The sequence below is a fragment of the Xenopus tropicalis genome, chromosome 1, assembly GCF_000004195.4.
Source record: "Xenopus tropicalis strain Nigerian chromosome 1, UCB_Xtro_10.0, whole genome shotgun sequence".
In the NCBI taxonomy this organism is placed as follows: Eukaryota; Metazoa; Chordata; class Amphibia; order Anura; family Pipidae; genus Xenopus; species Xenopus tropicalis.
The window spans coordinates 46,237,619-46,256,716 of NC_030677.2; the positions used below are offsets into that span (position 1 = coordinate 46,237,619).

General features: G+C 36.9%; 1 protein-coding gene across 6 annotated transcripts in view; it reads right to left on the reverse strand.

Annotated features, from left to right (window-relative positions):
* tenm3 (teneurin transmembrane protein 3) overlaps nucleotides 1-19,098 on the reverse strand; it is a 580,699-nt gene that overhangs the window by 531,886 nt on the left and 29,715 nt on the right. For all 6 annotated transcript variants that reach the window (XM_031895448.1, XM_031895444.1, XM_031895443.1 and 3 more), the window contains exon 2: nucleotides 6,054-6,108. The gene's annotated coding sequence lies outside the window, so the exon portion shown is untranslated. The remainder of the gene's footprint in view (nucleotides 1-6,053; nucleotides 6,109-19,098) is intronic.

The following is a 19,098-nucleotide window of genomic DNA, read 5'->3' on the forward strand; positions in this document are numbered from 1 at the left end:
ATAATAATACTATTGTAAAAGGACAGGGTCGCCAGTATTAAAGGAAAGAAGGACCGGAACAATGAAGGAATAATGGGGTCCCCACTTGAGGAGAACTATTTACAAGTAGATAAAGCACTGCTGCCAATAAAAGACCAGATCACACGAATGTATATACAGAAAAGTAATGTTTTGTGCACACAATAAGTCATCTTCATTAAAGTACACTATAGTCAAATATCTTAATGACAGTATACAAAGCATTTCCACGTGTGAATGCATCATTTGCAGTCCATTTATAAGCGCCCTACCTGTAGACCCTACACAGAACAGATGCAACATTATGAAGTTGCATGTAAAAAGCCCTACCATAAGCAGGGAGGTACACAAGTGAAGGCAGCACACAAACACCACAATATCAAGCCTTTCAATGGAGCACCTTTAAATACAAGAGGATAAAGTTATTCACCAGAAAATTAATAGGTGCTTTACCTGGACTACTGAAGGCTAACCTGATGCACAATATGGTGCACTGTGTTAGGTTCATGATAAATGACACCCAACCACCAACCTTCCCTAATTCAGTTTGAATGACATGTTGTGCCTGTTAACGTAACATTATTTGCTGTTCCTTTGCAAGGATAACAACCATACATTTGCATGTTTGCAGCAGAATTTGAAAGTTATGCATTTCAAGGTTGGCCCTTTAAACCCCAAGTATTCAGTAGAGGATTACCACGATTGATAACTACAATTACAAGACAGATGACCTACTGAAAAAGAATTTGTAACTTCTGTTGTCTTGTGACTAGAAAAGAGCCATTAGCGTAAAGGTTCAGAAGAAAAATTGCCCCACGGACTCCTATGCAGACAGTGAGTATTTTAGAAAAAAGCAAAGAGAAAGGAATGAGAGTTTCTCAGGGTGGCCTTGAAAGCTATTACACATGCAAAATGAATAGAAATATGCACACTTTGGATTTTTAGAATTCTCAGGCAGCTAAAATCCTAGACAAAAATAGAAATCTTTAAAAACCTAACCTAGAATTAGGTGATATTCTTATTTCTTAAGGATTTTTTAACCAAGTAATCAGTTTTTGAAACTGAAATCCAATGTGTAATAAGTAGTAAAAATAAAGTGGTATATGTACAATCGACACAGGAGAACAGCTTCTGCACAATTGCACAATACAACAGTACTGCTGCTTCAGAAGCAAGATACATGAATTTTTCACATCCAATACAAACTTACATCTTATTTTGACAGAGGCAAAACTGTATATTTCATTTTATTTACTATGGCATAGATATATATACATAATAAAGAGTGCTTGGGCTAAATATTTTATTTACAATGTATGTGTATCTCGCTATGGCATAGCCCCACGCACATAGTAAATAATACATTTAGCCCAAACCCTGTACTTAACAACACAATGGTTATTATGTTATTTGATTTGGAACTCATCCCACAGTTCCGTCAATCCTGATTTCTTGCTTGAGGCAGGATGTGTTTGGACTGAATGATCAATGGAAAGGCAAGCAATCCAAATGCTGGCTCATGTGTGCCCTTGCTTCATCCACACTGAGCATGGAGGTATGCTTTCGCTTTAGCCTATGAGAGCATAACATTAATGATGCAAGCTGCTAGCCAAAGATGAATGATCAAACTAGAGATCCGAAAGGTTGGAAGCTTGGTTCTACTGTACAGAGACTAACATCCCCTGGCTGCAAACTGTTAGCAATAGATAAAATATAAAGATGATTAGTACTTATTTTGCTTTGACAACTATCTGCTTGATCTCCAAAATAATCTAAAAAGGAAAAAAAAAACAAAAACCTATATATAGTTTTCTCCCTGTCTGCTGATTGAGACAAGGTCTGAGAGATGCTTCATTAAAAAGTTATCCTACTTAAAACATCAATGTTTCTAAAGAATATATGTGAACTGGTAGTGCTGTTCTGTTGCAGTCTGTGTGAAAGGTTGGCCACTGGTCAAAGATATGGGCAATTGGCCCAACAATAGCACGTTTCTTCTGCTCATTGTGCAGCTGGATGGAAGACTACATTATAAAGCAAGGAAAACAGAGATGGATTTATTAAGTTTGTTGAATATAGCTTATAATGTTAAATAATTAACTGATGGTTTGTCCATCAGCAAGAACATTCTATAGAAAGAGGTACTTTTTCTTTTGACATTAAGTGCAAAGAGAGTTTGCCGCTTGTTATGAACACCATCTACGTGTTTTGGAAAAGATGGCTTCCTTTATGACACCCTGTTTTATGTTTCTAATTTGTGGTGGTAAGGGATTATTTTTCATTCATAGACATTTCAAACACTGCAATTTGTTTATCAGGAACTCTGTTTCGTGTTTAGGTAGTCTCAATTTTCAGTTTTAATAACTACATCTCTACAGATCCTGCTAATCCAGAGTTAATCTAACCTGTGGCTTTTCAGTACTGTGAGTGTGTAATGTAGGGGGAATATAGTTATATTGTGCCAGATAAATGCTAGAACTCTTAGAACAGATGGTCCTTCCCCTGATGAACACACTATAGTTTCAGGCTTCTCTACAGAGGTTTTTTTTTTTTTTTTTTTAAATAAACTTTTGCAATAAAAAAAGACTGATAAACTGAACTCTGCTGCCAGCAGACAGAAGCCCTGATCAAGGCAGCTGAATTCACACATCCAAGCAGTTTCTATATGCAGATTTTGCTTTAATTAAGAAAATAAAATGTACAGTTTGTAATATGTAATTATTTGAATTCACAGTTAAAATAAATAATTACAGAGCTACTTAAGTTCTTGACCTTTTATTCAGTATAATTACAATTACCTAATTAAGAATTTATTCATACAGCACCAACATCTTCCACAATGCTCTACGCCATAGAAGGGGCGCATTAGAAACTAATTCTGCATATAGTGAAACAAAGGGGTAGAGGACCAGGTCAGACACTGAACCTGGTGTTGCTTGGTGCATTATCTATGCCGTTGAGGAGCTACTGATTTTAATCAAAACCACACATAAAGCAGGATATCTCGGAACACACACTTTTTTCGTAAACGGTTTCTAGTTGATCTGTACGGAGACCTAGCTTTATGCAGGTAGGCAGATTTATGCCTTGGTGTTAAGGGTAGAGCTCTAACCAAATATTCAGTTTATCAATAATTCAGAACATAAACATAGAATGCATAAACACAGACACATAATAAAGGCATGTAGATTTGTAGAGACATATATGACAACAAAGGAATGAAAAAGACAGTTGACACTGCAGTGGGTGTTCTCTCCACTAGCACTAGTTGTGAATTTGGGAAAGGGATGGTCCTTATATAATACTCCAGGTTTCTGTTTGCCAAGCTACCACAGCTGCACTGGCAAAAAATAACTAGCAGTAAACTAGTTATGCCTTCACAAAACCATTAAGCATAAATAAACACCCCCCACAACAGTAAAATAATATGTATTGTCTGGATTTTTTTTTTTTGTGTAATTTCAAGAGGCAGAGAATTAAAGTCCCAAAATAATAGCAAGCTCACAGTTTTCTTAATTTACGCTGCTGGATACTGATCATAAGTACTTAATAGGATAGCCTCTGAGCAACTTAGCAGCCATCAACAAGGCCATTAAGCACTTGGTTTAGAGAACCTATTTTGAGGAAGCTTTAACTTTACTTTCATGGGGTGACAATAAAATGGAGGAGCAATGCAGGAAAAAAAACCTTTGGAGACATTAGAACAATGGCTTTAGAGGCTGGTTCATATACTGATATACTGCAATTATTTATCCCCGCATCTTGTTCACACCCCCTCCTCTAGATTGTAAGCTCTGATAAGCAGAGCTCTCTTTAGCTAATGTATCCTCCAGTATTTGCAAGTAAATTTGTATGCATGATGTATAGAATATGTTGGTGCTGTATAATGCTTGTTAATGATAACAACAATAATTGTTATTACTAATACTATTAGAAAGAATACGTGATAAGTTTATGTTTAAAGAATAAATCAGTCTTATGTTTTATGTATTCCCTCTACCAATCAAACTATTTCTTTTACAAGCCTCCACTAATTCTATGCAGGAATCTCATCTTTACTTTGGCTATGACTGGCAGGAGGCACTGCTACCTGAACAAAGTGATTCCTGCTCTGTAGGATACAGGTGATGGAAGATCTATGTACTTGCTAAAGACAAACCCTGTTCTGTTTATTAAATGAAGTAGTAAGTATTTTAGCCTGTCTCTTTGGTACAGCAGCCCTATTTTCGAAGCCTATTTTGCCCCAAAGGGATTAAAACATGAATTTTAAATACACTTTAAAAATCAATGAGACACAAATTGCATCAACTTGATTTAGCCACATCAGAGGTCTATGAGAATCCGAAACTGCACTTTGGTATTGACTGTGCTTGGTAATGAAAACAGCATTAACATGGCAAGAGAAAAACGTTGTAAGTTTAAGAACAATATTTAACCACGCTGCAAGTCCTCTATACTGTGGGGCCCTCTGAGAAAAGGAGGGTTTCACTGGAATTCATTGTCAGTTAAGTTGAATGTAAACAGATATGCAGCAGTTAGTTCCAGCAGTTAGTTCTAATTGTTACCACTGATACTGGGAGGGGTGTTTTTATTATCCATAAGATTTTTTCCACCTAGCCTGCATCGCCTCTAGTGGTAAAGAGAGAGACTCTTTCATTTCCACCAAAAAAAGCAGATGGAAAGACTACGAATGTTGCCATAGGTACTGTGAAACAAAATGCCAAAATGTTTTTAAAAAATGAAGTTGAAAGAATTCATTTTTGACACTATTTTCCATGAAATTACATAACAATACACAAAGTTGGTAGATACATGTAATGGCCTACAACTGTCCAATCATTATAAAATGTAATACATATGTATTATGATTTGTTTGCTTAAATAAAAAAAGGGGGGCTTTAACAAGGATATGCCATTACATATACTACAAACGTTCAGATTGCCCATGTTTCTTTTAGGCCCTCAATTTAGGGACTGTTGGGAGGCATGCCACCTTATCTTGGTTGATTAATGCAGAATATTTGCTTTAAACCAAAAATACACTTTTCCCATTTACTCCTGCAGAATATGTATCTGTTTTCTTATATGTAGCAGACTTCTAAGACCCATGAAACATAATTGCTTTGCTTATCCATATTCTTTCAAAATGTAAAATAGATTTTGATGTTTTCTTAATAATATGTGCCAAAGAAACCCCATGTTTTTATGCTTACTGCACTGGTTAAACTTCCAGTGAACTATCCCTTCCTAGACTGTATCAATGAGAATGTAACATTATCTAAAAATACAAGAATATTCCACTTATATTAATGCCCAGTCAGTGAATGCAATGGACCTTTATTTCTATCTATTTTATTCTGCATTAGACTTTAGCATATGAATTAGTGTCGCATCATAAGTGTTTCTAGACAATTAGTAGTCTGAAAATTACAGAAGGTGGAAAGACTTTTTGAGCAAATACAGTATAAAAAGCACAAAACAAAACCTGTGGTACCGTGTGTGCCAGTGGCAAAAATAATAAATGAAAAAAACAAATCCAAAAAAGTATTGTAGAAATGATACCTATAAAGGCTAACAATACAAACACATTGCAAGCTTTTGGAGCTCTAAGGTCCCTTTATCAGGCTGACAAAGGGACCTTAAAGCTCTAAAACACTGGTTAATTTTTGGCATAAGCACCAATATTTCCTTTGTTTCTAATGTGAAGTGATGTAAAGAACTTCTGATGTGGTCTGTGTGTTTTCTGAGATAAATACAATAACATTGCTTGTATGCCATTTACCCTTAGGCATGGGTCAGAGAGACATATTTTAACTCCCATAAAAAAAGCAACATGGCAGCTGAGTAATCACCAGAACAAGTGTTACTTACAAGGGTCACAGCAAGAAAAAGCAGCACATAACATGACCCTTTCCTTAACTTTGGTCGACTCTCTTTATAGATTATTTCACTGTGGCAAAAAGAGTTCCAAGAATAAACAGACAGGAGAACTTCCACAGAAACAAGTAGTAAGATAAGAGAAAAATAAAATATATTACCAGAAGCTCTTCAGACAATGAATGTCAGTTTCCAGGACGTGCAGGAGCAGATGCGCTGTATAAACAAAAAAGCAAGAGATAAATAGCCTATACAATAACCTGCGACGCCGACATAATCATTATCGCCAATGCATGTTGTACTAATGACTTCAGTATCTTAGCCTTTAACTGAATGAAACACGAGATTTAACTAGAGAAGAAATGCAGGAAATGTTACCCACACTAAGGAGGGATTATTATTACAAACCTTTCAGTGCACAGAATGTCCTTCTCTACACATTCTCTGTAAAGGTGTTTTTATGGATCTTAAAGGGGTAATTAACCTTTACATTAACTTTTAGCATCTATTCATATAGTATAGTACCATATTATATAGGAGGCAGGTTGCAGTTGGTCTTTATTTTTAATTATTTAGCTTTATTTTGCTGCTCTCCAATTTAGAATTTCAGCAGCTATCTGTCTCTAGAGTCCAATTCACCTTAGCAACCAGACTGCGGTTTGAATGAGAGAGTGGAAAATGAAGAAGGCCTGAATAAATACATAAATAATATAAGGTGACAAAAGCAAAAATGTACCCTCACAGAGCAATACAATTTTCGCTGCCAAATCAGTGACACCCATTTGAAAGCTGAAAAGAGACGAGGTGGCAAATAATTCAACAACTATTAAATAATTTTAATAAATAAAAATAAAATAAAACATTAATATAAATAAAAATTAATAATAGGGGTAGTTCACCTTTACATTAACTTTCAATATGATAAAGAATGTCCTATTCTTAAATACTCTCCAACTGGTCATTTTTTTTTATTTTCAATGGTTTTTTTTATTTATTTATATTATTATTTATGTCTTCTGTCTCTTTTTAGCTGTCAGATAAGGGGCCACTAACTACAGCAGCCAAAAAAACTAGTGCCTTGCATGGCCACAGTTGTATTATTAATACTTTCATTACTTCTCTTACTATAAAGGCCCTCTCCTATTCATCTTCCATTTTCTTACTCAAACCACTACCTGGTTGCTAAGTTAAGCAGGACCCTAGCAACCAAATAGTGCTGAAATTCCAAACTGGAGAGCTGCCAAACCAAAGGCTAAATCATTTAAAAACCATAGAAACGCAAAAAAGAAAAACAATGAAAACCACTTGCAAATACTCTTAGAATAAATGTATACATCATAGTAGTTTAAAGGTAAACAATCCCTTTATGGCTTATGGAATAGAACATTATTTATATTATACTAAAATGATCCCATTGAATAGAAAAGCTTACTTTTCTATCCTTTCTATGGTTGTTCTCAACGGTAACAATTCAAAAAGATGAGCAGAACCCTCTCCATCTAATTGTGTTTAATATGTGGTGACTTCCATTTACATCTATTCACCTGACATTGCATATTTTGAGTATGATAAGTGGAAGTGTTCTGATGTGAGATAGCAATTCTGGCATTATTTCACAGGGCCTGTTCCTCCCTCTGTCTCCAACTGACATACACTCACTTGACCCAAAGCTATATCATGCAATACTTCAATTATACAAGCCAAAAACAATAATATATTGCAGGTTTCCTGTCCTTGTTATCAAATAGTTGGAGAAGTGGATAATTAATAGAGATCATATGAAAAGGATTGGGTAAGAAAAACATATTTTAAAGAACAGGTAAGACATGATGGCAGACTGCCTGCTCTTCAGCGAGTCTCTAATCCCCGATGGAGCCTACCAAGCCACGACAGATACCATTTGCCAGTACTTGATCATTTCCTACCATGGTGTGGAAGAAAGCAAAAAAATAAAGAGAAAAAGGTGAAATTTCTAAGTGCAAGGAGTGAAGTGATTGACAAAGAAAAGGCAGAAAAAGGTGGGATGGATACGCCGTTGTCATACTGGAAGACAGGAGAGTGAAAAGCAAAAGAACTGTCAAACTCTTCAACTGACAGCTGTTGTGAACAATATTCCACATCCCCCCAGGCGAAATACAGATTAAAAGCATAAAAGACAGGTCAACAACAATATTAACTTATGAAATCTGGCAATTCTGTGTGGCTGATCAATAAGAATATATAAGGAATATATTATATCTGGCAGATACATCTGCAAATAGGAAAAAAAAAAAATCTTTGTTTCTAAAATATAATCAGACTGAATGATACACTGTCACTAGTTTTTTGTCTAATATGTGATTACAACTGAAACTCCCAGCAAAGGTCAGTGGGAACTGTGGGAACTGTAGTTCAAGCTCAGATATAGTGCCAAGGAGGGGCATCCCTCCGGTTTAGGTTAGTTGTGGCTGAAGTAAGATCTGTGCACTCACAGTGGGATACAAAGAAGTATAAAATTAGCAGATGCTAATTTGTGGGGAAATTGACAAGTGCCCGCCTCAGGCACAGATCAAGTACATCTGTAACCTCATTTACATGTCCATGCAGATGAACACCAATACAACAACCCACACAGGAAAATTTCCTCAGTTCATCCATCCTTGACCTGCAGCTTCGACTGGCACCTCATCTGTCACCACGGTGTTAGGAATTACTGCACTGCTAACATGTACAGATGGTCTTGCACCACTTAACATGCTTCCAGCTATATTCTGTCATTCAGCTGGAACTCCCAGTGCTACTAGCGAGAATGTATTTTCTATGTGAACCTAATCAAAATCACATCATCTTTCTTTTCATTTATAAGAAGGGACAAAAGAATACACAGTGTGTAAGATACTTTCTCTTAACGCGACTCAATAAACAGGTTTAGTTAGTTTAGTATTGTTAAGGTGCTGGCTGCCTCAATGGCTCAGTTAAAAGCTATCCCCCAGCTCTCTTCTGCAGTGCTCCAGAGATACACGAGAGAGATTATAGCCTACAGGAGAAGATAAAAGCTTTTCCTAAACCACCTTGTGCTGCACAGACCTCCTTAGCAAGGAGTCCATGAGGGTTGATACAAAGGAAAATTTATAAGAAACATTTTGAAATATTATTTTGCCATCTCTTTCAGTACAGAAAATATGAGTACATTGCATGTTACTGAATACACACACTGTAATGCGTGGGAGAATTAATTCTTTTTCTCTACAGAGTGTTTACCTTCACTCAGGTACTAAAAGGTATTAAACCTATACCCCTTAACAATGTCTCTATAAAATACATTGCACAATTAATGGTCAACGTTTTGTCTCTGTGATCTCTGAGGGAGCACACAGCCCATCACAAAATGGTGGCTCAAGGGAAAATATGTCTACCAATATATATTTTTCAGTTTGGTAAGATTCTTTAATAGGCCCCCAATATGATAAAAACCATCTGTTGGTTAAGTATTCATTCTGAGGGTATAGTTTAATTCAAGCTCTATCTCATTGCAGCACATTTCTTCTCTGCATATTGAAATAAAAAAGGATATAAGGCCTGTCCTATTACTTGCCTCATTGGACACATTGGGGCAGATTTACTAATCCACAAAAAAATCGTACTGGAAACGAAAATTTTGCAACTTTTTCGTCACTGTCACGATTTTTTCTATTTGTCGCGACTTTTTCATCGCCGTCGCGACTTTATCGTATTTTGCACGTCTTTTTTGTCGCCTTCTCCATTTTTTCGTATTGATCGGTAGTAAACGACGGAAAAACCAATCCGATTTTTTCGTGACGGCGCCGAAAAAGTCGCGGAAAATATACGAAAAAGTTGCAACGGCGATGAAAAAAATTGCGGGACATACGAAAAATTGCGGCGTCAAAAAAGCCGCAAAAAATACCGAGCACTACGAAAAAACACATTCGGGCGATTTCGGTCCGTTCGTGGATTAGTAAATCTCCCCCATTCTTTCTGGTACCACATAGCAAAATTAACTAGGGATTAAAATCGGCCAAGTTACTAAAACATTGCTCCTGTTTATTATTATTTCCAGTTGTTCTTTGGATTCAGTTAAGCTTTTTATCTTATGCAAAAAAAAAACATGTTTTTGTGCAAAGTATGCCTGCCCATCTGGTCATATTCTTCTTCCCCTTGACCAGAAGAGCAGCATTACACACATTCTCTATGCAGCAGGTGGTTTTGTACCATGACTTGAGGGCCAAACCACACAGGATGGCATTTGATGTCCTTTTAAAAAAAGCCAATATGGAGTAAGCAATATGTCTTTTCCTACCCATTGAATAGGTATTAATGAGGTTAAAAGTAATGTCCTCCAACTAACCTCTAAAATTATGATTTAGTGCTTTTATTTTTTTAGCAAAAGTTGTTAGCTAGAGTCTTGATTGATTGTGTAACCAGATATTGGGTGCTAAGATCTGTGCATGAACATGAATTCAGCACACACACTGAGTTGACCATAGCAACACCTACAGTTAAACCTGCTGATACAGAATAAAAAGTTGTACTCAATGTTCTGTCCTACGTTCTTTACCTTCAGTTTAAAGGAAACAACAAAAAAAGTATTGGCTTTGCTTTTCAATTCCATTAACCATTTTATTTCACATAATGCATTCACTTACAGCTGGGGCTTGAACGCCACATTTTATACCAGAAAGCATTCATTTACAGTATAATGAAGGGTCAAACGTGGTAAACTTCACACTTTTAACTGGTAATAGTTATAACAGATTCAATGGAAAAGGACTACAAAAGAATCAATAAATGGAAAGACTGGAAAGACTTAGAGAAAGAATTATTGTCTAGGGGAATTAGATGTCAGTTTGAGTATTATAACTCTGACAAAGGTTCTCTCTCTTTAATTTACTAGAACACATAATGGTTGACGGAGAAGCTGGGAAACACTACTTAATCTGAATACATTATTTAACAAACAATTTAATGAATGCTGCACGCACAGCCAAGACAAACTTTCGAACTGCTCCTAACAATGACTTATTTATATGAAGTATTTTGCAATCATGCTTCATTTGTGCCGGCACTTCTGTCGCGGAATCCTAACCGCAAATTATTAATCTTAAATCCTACGCATGAGTCTCAATGAGACAAAAAAAGGGCTAAAACTCATATGGGTGTAGGCAAGAATTAATCAGGCACATACAAATATTGTGTAGATATAACTGAGAAAAAATAACAGGTGGGATGAAAAGACTTTAGTGGGAGAAAACACTTGTGGAGAAGAGGCAGCCTACTTCTGTATCTTTGCAGGCTGCATGGAGGGGAGCATTTGCTAAAACACAGTCACTTCCCAGAATTCCACAGATAAAAGAAAGCTAGTCAGGGTAAAAATCAGAAGAATGACAGCTACAATGGTGATAAGAGCAGTAATGTTGATATAAAAGTTCAAGAGACAAAATCTGAAAGATCCTGCCTGAGCATCAGGAAAGTGTATGCAATTTGCTTTTAGCTGCCCGAGACCAAGACATATGCTGCTATATTTGTCTAGTGTTCTAAGTACTTTCAGAATTTTCCCGTATTCAGCGACTGATTTATCAGTGGTCAAGCAGAAATGGACAGAAAACAAAATGACAGATTTACCACTGAGTTAATACAGCAGAATACAAAGCCTGTAAAATGCACTCCCGGAGTTTCCTTTGCCATAAAAAGGATGAAGGCATTTCAGAGCCGAGACACTTATTGCAGTTTCTAAACTGGAAGAGAAATAACTCAGGCATGGCTTAAACATTTTAGTAGCATAAAGAAAATTGATATGTAGATATAGTATAGTACCCAACAATGCTTTATGAACAACAACTTTCTGACTCAATGTCATGCCCTGCTACTTACAAACAGCAAGTCTTCTTTTAATGGGGACTTCTTGTCATACAAGTATCAAAGGAATTTTGAAAATTCATATCATATATTATGGTGAACCTGTTCCTTCCCTGCTGCCCTCAAGCTGAAGATAAAGGAAGTTGTAGTGAGCAACACTTGGTCAAGAAAATCCCTAGCCCCAGAGCTAAAGGAAACACAGACAGGAAATAACGTGCACTGCTGTGGGGTTTGAGGGCCAGCTTAGCTCAGCCCTCCTTTATAGGGCTAATTTATTATGCTTTTTCCAGAAAATTCATACAGCTTGTGTATCATATACATAGTACCAGCAGTCAGAAATCAGCTGCAATAGAAATAACTCTTCATTTTCTTAAATCCAGTAAGACACTCGAGAGTACAGAAAAGCAACTGTTCTAGAAAGGAGCCCAACAAGGACAATGGATACTTTCACATTTACTCAAGGAAGGATCTATTATTACACAACAGAGCTGGTTACCACTGCTCTGAGAGAAACAAACCACTATCATTCTCGGAATAAAAATACAGATTCCACTACAGGAAAGAAGAGTTACATTTTGCTCTGATTAATAGAAGTGACAATTTGTACACCTTTGATTAATTTCATCCATATTTGTAAATGTAGAAGGGATGTACAGAAGTTCTATATTACTTAGGCGTCATTTAAATAAACCCCAACCCCAAGTGCCAGAGTACTTCGTAGGTGCAAAATTGTGCTTCTCAGTGCTTATTTGAAAAGCACTTGTCTTGCTGCGTTTGCACCTTACCTTTAGTCACAAAAGACTATTTTTGTGCGGTATTTGACAGAATGAGCGCTAATCAATTATGCCTGTCTCAAACCTATGGTTTTAGCTCAGCAAGAAAAAAAAAAAACATACCAAATATTGTTTTAAAAATCCTTATAAATCTTATACTGGTCCCTTTATATTTCAGAAATAATTACTATATATACTACATATTAAAACTATTTACACAGCCCCATATACACTTATGGTGTGTGCATGGTTTATATTACAAAAAAAACCCAACACATTTTGACAAAATAAGTGCTTATATATTAAAATGGATTTTCCTTGATGACCATATGGAGCTCTGCAACTCTGAAATACTTCCTTGAAATGCTGCAAATGCCTAGAGCAACACGTGTAACCAGCTGCTTCTCATTCTGCTGCACAGAAAAGCTAAGTGCTCTGTCCCACTGCTAACCTCGCAATCAGTTGCAAATATTAAAAGGCAAAGAAGCTTACAGCAGAGAAATAAAAATAAGTTGTCCAAGGTCAACCCAGGAGATTTTGCCATTTGAACTGCACAGGTATTTAACATTCCAAAATGTCTATAGTGTTTTATTCATGTAAAAAAAAAAAAAGCCTAATATAGTCAGCATTGCTAAACAGGTGCTGATTGTCATCTTTCACCTTTGCAAATTCAGAGATTCCTAACTAAAATCAGGATGGTTGATGAGATTCTCATGTCACTTGCAGCAAATAGCAGCCCCTCCAGTAGCAATAAATATAAGATAAGTTTAGCTTTCTACCATATAAAAAGCATCTATATCAAATCATGTACTACAAGTCCAATTCCAAATAAAGGAATTTCTTCCCAGAATCCTGTTATGACTTAAATTCCAAGTCCAAATACTATCCCTGGAAATCAGACACAATCAGTAACTATGTCCCTACTAAAATGAGCTATGCCTGTGTTTATAAATAGGTGGCAAAACATAAAATAAGTTTCTGTTTCCCTGTATATTTTTCATTTACCCCAGATATATACATGGTGCATTTCATGTTTGTTTCCTGAAGAAATACAGTTTTTGTAACGTCTTCCTTTGATTGCTATAGGAGATTGGACCAGTAGCAAATTTAGAACCTTTTATTAGGTTTTCCCATACAAGTGCTAAGTCCCAGCAGTAAGCAATATAGAGCAGCGAACCATATAAGTCCAAATTCTACAGTTTGGGATGGTTTAATCCTTCTTTTCTTTGCATGAAGATGGGTTATCATAGCTACAGTGAAAAGTAGAAACTCACCTAATATTTAACGATGCCCTAGCATTCCTCTACAGTGGGAATACCTATGTTGGCAGAGTAATATAGAATTTCTTTGTATAGTCTAACAGCAGAAGGGATTGGTCCTGCTAATACCACCCATAACTGAAGTATTCAAGTACCTGGCTGGCCCTGCCCCAGAAGTACAGAATCTCACCTGTTGAATGCCTGCTCTAAAGTGTTTTTAACATAATAAACACTAAAGTTGTTTATTTGCAGCACAACCAACTTTCTATCCCAATGGGTTGACACTACAAATATATTCTAGAGAATATGTATAATAAATAAATAAATAAAATAGCACTCCTGTTAAAGTTAAAATGCATTTATTCCATCTGTTGGAAGAAACCACAATAAGCAGCAATGTTTCAGGCTGATTGTTTCTTCATCAAGCTTGAAAATATTGCTGGGACTGGGATTCAAAATAGGCCCTTGCATTTCAGGTACACTGAGCCCAAACAACCTCCCACCAACCCACTATATAGTGACTGTCTATGGCATATGGCATCACAGAGATATGTTCTGATATTGCTCTGCTCAGGTAGGAGTTTGGAAAGGGCATCTGGGGCTGCTGATCTCTTCTGGGCAGAGCAACATCAGAACACTTCTCTGTTTTCCTTCCTAAAAGCCGATTTGGCAGACGAGAAATTTTGCTTTTGGGGTCCATACATACTGCATACTTTGTTATAATATAACATAACATAAGAAATTATGCAAGACAAATGTGGCAAATTGCCATATTTTTAGCCAATTTTCAGAAAAGTCATAAATACCATCATTACTCATGTTGGATTAATCAAAATGTCTACTTTCCAAGAATATATGGTTTTCTTGGGGTCTTACAACACATAACACTCGAACAAGCTGTCTTGTTTGCCAAAGCAGAGTTGGCAGCCGAGAAAATTCACAATGCACTAATTTTCATTTGTGGTCTGTTCATATCAAATACTTTGGTAAATCTATGCATATTGGGCATTAAATGGGTGATGTGTCATTATATGTAAGAAATTCTGTGGCAAATTGCAACAATTTTAAGCGATTTTCAGAAAATTAAAAAAAAACGCTAGCTTTGCAGATTGGTACTTTAGTGTAGAAAAGGTGTCTTTACTCATGTTGAATTTGTCAGAATGTGATATATGGCTTTCAGAGGTCACCCTACTTTTTTTGCAGCTTTTACCCCACTTAAAAAACTGCTGTGTGTTTATGCATTATGTAAATGAAAGCCATAAAATGAATATGCACAAGGTATATTTTGGGGTCTGTAAGTGCCATGGGCTTTGACAGTGGGCATCAAACTGTTCAGTGGACCTCTGAAACTCATATTTATGGTGTTTTAGATGGTTACTCAACGACCTGTAGAAAATAAGATGCTTCAAAGTAAAGGTTTTGAGAATGGTTTTGGAAATGTCATTATTAGCAAATTTAGGAAAGCTTTGCAGCTTGGTACTTTGGAATAGAAAGACATGTGTACCCATTGTGGTTTGAGGCAAAAACCACAAAAATGGCTTTCTGGGGTGAGCATACTTTATTGTAGCTTTAGCCCACATAAAGGATGTAAATGTGTTGATTTTGCAGAAGTGGAAATGACAGGAAAGATAGATCATAAGGGGTATGTTCACCTTGGGTCCCCTAAATGCCACATACACCTATACACTTTCGGTATCAAACTGTTCAGTGGACCCCTAAAACCAATAACTTTAGGAAAGCATTGCAACTAGGTAGTATGGAGTAGACTGACAGTGTTACCTATTCTGGATTCAACAGAATCTGTTCTTTCCAAAAAATGTTAAGTTTTTTTTGGGATAAACCTACTATTGATGGACGTTTTTAAGTATGCAGCCAAAATCTCTAGCCTGCCTGAGTATAGTAGGTATAAAGGCAAGTGGCTGTATTGCAGAAGGCAACTGGTTGGAACATAGCAGAGCACCAGCCTTGGGATAATTCCTTACAGAAACATTCACTAGAGCTTGGTAAAAAAAATGGTTTTGAAGGTTAGAGTTAGCAGACTGTATTTAATTTGGAAACCTGCAAAAAGATATTGAATGTATATGCCAGGAAGATATTAAGGTTTTCCATTTGCTCAGTCAACCTTCCCACTCGAGTCAAAATTAAAATCCCTCAAATCATCATCCCTCTCCTCCTTTCCCTGAACACTACTCACGTTCATGCAATGCACTTACAGTAATAATAGGAAACAGAACTAGACCCAACTTAAAATTACATTGTGTGGGTGGGGTTTCAGAAGAAATGAAGGTATAGCCAGGAAATGGTTTCCTCTGCATACACTAGTGCATAAATAATGATATTATATTAAAGCGGAGCAGCAGAGCAGCTTCTTTCCTTCTCAGCAGACTGGTGTATGATTAGGTGGGTGCAACAAAATATGCTCTCTCAGAAGCAAGACTTCATATATATCCATTGTATATTCATGGCTAAGGAGGCTTTTTGCCCATCAATTCTCTAATAAAGCATAAGGATGCTAAGATCTGGCAGCAGTAAAGAAGAGGATGCATTCTCCTAAGAGACCATTCCTATACTCTAGTGCTTTCAATTAGTCCCCAGACGACAGCCTTGCTCCATTAATCGCAAGACTTATACGGTTCTCCTGAGACGAGTGGAAATCCACTAGTAATTTGTCCTTGTGTGGTACCAATGACTCCACAATTTTAAAAATAGACTCTGTAGTTAAGATGCTGACAACTTGAGATTTAAGAGACAGTGTGTGTATTTTTTTTTTTTACTGTGTTATGTCTGCAACTTCTGACTGTCCTTGCTAACATCTTTTTTGGCAATACACTGGCACCTCCAAAGTTGAAGAGTTTCCTTAAGTACATAAGGTCATAAGAAACAGTGAAGTAAGGACTGTCAGTCCTGTTTAAGCAACATTTAACAACAGCCTATAGATTTCATGAAAACCCTAGACTTCATACAGAATTTAGAGGGTACATAACAACCAGTGCCAAGTTTTGTCTAGGAAAGGACAGTACATTGCTTAATTATGGTAAAAACCTATAAACAGAACATATGGGGTCACTAAAAGAAGGTCATAGTATAATGTCACAATATCTTCATTCTTGTCAAAGAGATTTATTAGAACTGGGAGAATAGTGAAATGTATTAATCAATCAACGTCAAAACTAAAATCTATAAAAACTACTTTGCTACCAAAAATGTTTTATAAGAAAAAAGTAGAGCAGAAGGATCAGGTAGAGTGTAATGTGACCTTTAGATCTTCTCACCCATTGTGATAACCCAGCCACAAATGCCACAATACATTCTGCATTCTATGCTTCTTTTCCAAGCACTGAGAATGCACAGAGATGTAAAAGGGTCAAATCATTTCCCACTGATTTGCTAGCATGTTAATTGGCACAGGAATTGAGGTAGAAATTATTTGCTAATGCATTGGTAGAAGTTTTTATGCAAACTGGCCAAAGCAAAATTACAAAATTACTGAAAGCAAATGTATTGTTAAGAGCGTGTGTCCTTATTCTTATTTAGCAGGGCAATTTTGCACCTCATTTTGATGTGCATTAGCAACACACAGTAATAAGACTTAAAATGGCCTTCTCATACTTATTGTTTTTCTCCATCAAGACACAAGTTAATGCGATCACTGTATAAAGAATGGCATAGTTATGGATTTTTTCAACAGTTACTTGTACCCAGGATCTGTACAGGAAAGAGGCAAATTTCTTTGTGTAAAAATGATACAGACCTAACTGTTAGACTCCATGCCTTAGCAAAGGGGAGAAGAATATATTAGCAAGATAAAGCAAGCATAATAACCATCTCCACTCCTGTACTTACATGATTCATTCCAAAAGGGGCGCTTAAGGTTATGTACAGAAATGTAAAGTGGTTTTATGATTGCTTCATCTTATCAAGATTCATGTCAAGAAATCCTTTCGGCTGTTTTAAATGCATGGTCAGCGTACACCTAGTGGCTACTTGATTAGGTGCATTGCCCTTACCATATAATAGGTTGACCAGTGACAGCCATCTACCATGCAGAAAATAAGCAGCTGGGTGGATACCAATGAATCGTGTTTGAAAGTGAGAACAGGCCAAACAAAAGGCACTAGTGACTTTAAACAGAGCATGTAAATGGAGCATGAATGTATCAGGATCAAGAATTCACTAAAGTTTATTACAAGTACATAACAGAAACATGGGTCTGAACCACAGCTTAAATACAATCAAACCAAGGAGAAAAGGCTGACTCAACTGATTTGGAATAAAAGAGCTCAGTTAACCACTCAGTAAAACAGCAATGTGAAAAAATTATTTTCTAAATGGATAAAGTTTGTAATGGATGAAATCTAGCATACAATAGCCTCAGTGAATTTCACGTCTGTCTACAAAAAACTGTGGCTAAAAAGGTGCAAACAATGGAGAATTAAATACTGGAAAGAACACTTATGTTTTGGTGTAATTCTATCCAAAAAAAGAACTAAAACCTAGAAATATATGTGTCAGCCTAATGGTTTAGCATCTCATGACGCAAGCATTCAAAGTTGTGCACAGGAGCTTCCCATCTTGGATTTTATTAGTAGTGTCAGTGACACTGCCCATACTCAGTGTGTTCTAGGCTGCTGCTAAAAATGTTAGGCACCCCCAAGTGACTTAAATCGCCTACCTTTTACCCCGGACTGGTGCCCCTGTTAGGAGGGAATTGCACCAGCCCGGGGTAGCTGCAGCGCTTCCTTCTTCCTGCTCGCTCGCGCGCATGCGCAGTAGAGTGAAAAAGCTGAACTTTAACAGAGAAGTCAGCCTTTCACTCTACTGCGCATGCGCCTGTCGTGGGGTCCTGGCAAAATGAAGCAGGAAGGAGGAAGCGCTCCACTACAGGTACCCCGGGCTGGTGCTGTTTTCTCCTAACAGGGGCACCAGCCCGGGGTACAAGGTAAGCGATTAAAGTCACTTGGGGGTGCCTAACATTTTGGCACCCCCAAGTGACTTAGCCTTTCCTTGTCCTTTAACTACTAATCAGCCTTGTATTGTTACATTTATATTCTCTATATACAGTATATTGTAACTGGGTCCCTAAGCTCAGAAACTGAAAGAAGCACAGAGCAAGTGCAGTGAATTAGCAGAAAAGAAGATGGGGGGCTACTGGGGCATCTTCAGAAGCACAGATTGTCACTTGCGTGTTGAATTGCAGATACTACACACAAATATTTATGCTGCATGTACAAGCTATAAAAATGCAATAGAGGGCTTTTCCTGCCTCCTCAATCAACCCATCTGGTTTCTGCCATTGCAAAATACTTTTTTACCAGAATGTG